We start from the raw sequence: 3,138 nt of genomic DNA, 5'->3' as shown, positions 1-3,138 counted from the left end.
CATCATCGGGATTGTGCCATAGCCAACGGATATCCATCAGCCGGCGCTCACCGCCAAGGCGGCAAGCTTACCTCTCAGCAAGGAGGCATCCCCCGAAAGGGACACCAATGCATCATGGAGGAAAATTACCCAAGGGACAGTGCCATAGCCAATGGAGAACCATCAACCGGCGCTCGCCGCCTAAGCGACAAGCTTCTCCCTCGACAAGGAGGCAACCCCTGGGCTACGCAACGTGGCATTAGGAATCAAAGACCATTAGCCAGTTTCGCTTTTCCGTGCGGGGACACCAATGCGTCATCGAGACTGGGCCATAGCCAACGGATATCCATCAGCCGGCGCTCACCGCCAAGGCGACGAGCTTACCTCTCAGCAAGGAGGCATCCCCCGAAAGGGACACCAATGCATCATGGAGGAAAATTACCCAAGGGACAGTGCCATAGCCAATGGAGAACCATCAACCGGCGCTCGCCGCCTAAGCGACAAGCTTCTCCCTCGACATGGAGGCAACCCCTGGGCTACGCAACGTGGCATTAGGAATCAAAGACCATTAGCCAGTTTCGCTTTTCCGTGCGGGGACACCAATGCGTCATCGGGAATGTGCCATAGCCAACGGATATCCATCAGCCGGCGCTCACCGCCAAGGCGTCGAGCTTACCTCTCAGCAAGGAGGCATCCCCCGAAAGGGACACCAATGCATCATGGAGGAAAATTACCCAAGGGACAGTGCCATAGCCAATGGAGAACCATCAACCAGCGCTCGCCGCCTAAGCGACAAGCTTCTCCCTCAACAAGGAGGCAACCCCTGGGCTACGCAACGTGGCATTAGGAATGAAAGACCATTAGCCAGTTACGCTTTTCCGTGCGGGGACACCAATGCATCATCGGGACTGTGCCATAGCCAACAGGTATCCGTTAGCCGGCGCTCACCACCAAGGTAGCAAGCTTACCTCTCAGCAAGGAGGCATCCCCCATGGGAACACCAATGCATCATGGAGGATGTGAGTCTGCAAGCATTCCCAACGGGACTCGAAAGCACGAGCATTTTGAGACCAAACGGCCATGGAGTTCTAGTTTCTGCCCGATAGTGTCATTGTTTGCTCTGCCATTCCTTGGCTAGGCCTTGCCTTTACCCGGGCATTTTTTTCTAGCGTTACCAACGGGTCATCTCTTTACGGGTTTCTGTGGCCAAACCGCCAACATTTGCCCGACATAGTTTTTCTTTGCCCGATAGAGTCATGCTTTGCCCCACGGGACGGGTAAAAATAACATTTCGCCTCCGGGGTATTTCGGTCTTTTTTCCAAGCATTACCCACGGGTAGTGCTTCCAGGGGTAACCAAGGCCAAATGGCCAAGAATTGCCCGATAGAGTCCTGCTCTGCTCGATAGAGCTGTGCATTGCCTTGCGGGACGACTTAATATAGCATTTCGATTCGGGGGCATTTCGGTCTTTTTTCCGTGCATTACCGACGGGTAGTGTTTTCTCGAGTAACCGAGGCCAAATGGCCAAGATTTGCCCGGGTGGTCTCGATAGCAACGTGCCTTGGCACCCGGCGTCGGGTGGCCTCGGCTTCCCCAAGGGAGGGACACCACCCCCCCCTATAGTAGTAAAATTAGCCTTTGCCCTTGTGGCAGGAAGGAACATCAATGTGTCCGAACTGAAGCAATAGGGGTTTTTTTGAGCATCGCAACTTTTTTTCATAAACTTTGAATTGGGACATCTTCACAAAAATATGAAGCAACTCCTCCAAAAAATTCAGAATTTTTTGCCAAAAGGATAATTTTATATTAATTAAACAAAAAATAAATAGATAAAAATCATAAAAAATACAAAAAAATACAAAAAAATACAAAAAAAGTAAGAAAAAATCACAAAAAATTATAAACAAGCTACACAATAATTAGGTAAATATATTGGGTTGAAAAATAAGGCATCTATAATAGAAAATGTTTAAATTAAGACTTAAAAACATCTAAAAATAAAAATTAAAAAAGATTTTAAACTAACATTGCGAAAGTCCCAAAAGATGGCGACTAAACAAGAGTTTTTGGGGCGTTTCGACAAGAACATATTGGTGCTTGCATTGATTTGCCCGGCGACAAGCTACTTTTTAGCCGGTACCCAGCAAATTCTTAGCCGTTAACCAGCAACTTTTTAGCCGTTACCCAGCAACTTGCTTGCCGTTGCCTAGAAACTTCTTAGCCATTACCCAGCGTTACCCGTCATCTTGGTTGTTGTTGCCGATACCCAGCATTACCCGACAGCTTGGTTGCCATCACCCAACAACTTTTTACCCGATAGCCAGCATTACCCGACAGCTTGGTTGCCGTTACCCAGCAACATTTTAGCCGATACCCAGCAACTTTTTAGCCGATAGCCAGCATTACCCGACAGCTTGGTTGCCGTTACCCAGCAACATTTTAGCCGATACCCAGCAACTTTTTAGCCGATACCCAGCATTACCCGACAGCTTGGTTGCCGTTACCCAGCAACATTTTAGCCGATACCCAGCAACTTTTTAGCCGATACCCAGCATTACCCGACAGCTTGGTTGCCGTTACCCAGCAACATTTTAGCCGATAGCCAGCATTACCCGACAGCTTGGTTGCCGTTACCCAGCAACATTTTAGCCGATACCCAGCATTACCCGACAGCTTGGTTGCCGTTACCCAGCAACTTTTTAGCCGTTACCCGGTGAGCCAACTTGCCATGCCTTGGCTAGAACAGTCAACTGTTGTTGCCTACATTCATGTGCGATTCCCGATGCCTTGTCTAGACCGTCGTCTTGGCATACGCCCAAGTGTTTGCCCAAGTGTTTCCCAAGTGTTTCCAAGTGTCCAAGTTCCAAAGTGCCTAAGTGCCGTGCCGTGCCGCGCGCGCGGGTCTTTGATATAAGAATATTTAGAAAAAAAATTCTAAACATGCTATATATCAAAGACCCACGCGCGCTGCGCGCGCGGCACGGCACGGCACTTAGGCACTTTGGAACTTGGACACTTGGAAACACTTGGACGGCTAGGCGGTGGACGATAACGACTGGTACAGCCTAGCCCAAACGGCAAAGAAAATCTAGTTTCGCCTTTGCCGAACCCGGTTATATTAGCATGCCGTTTCAAGGGCCTTTCGGTGCTCTTTCCGAG

The sequence above is a fragment of the Rhododendron vialii genome, chromosome 11a (assembly GCF_030253575.1).
Source record: "Rhododendron vialii isolate Sample 1 chromosome 11a, ASM3025357v1".
Taxonomy (NCBI): domain Eukaryota; kingdom Viridiplantae; phylum Streptophyta; class Magnoliopsida; order Ericales; family Ericaceae; genus Rhododendron; species Rhododendron vialii.
The sequence above is the reverse complement of the archived record's forward strand: the minus strand, read 5'-3'. Positions refer to the sequence as shown.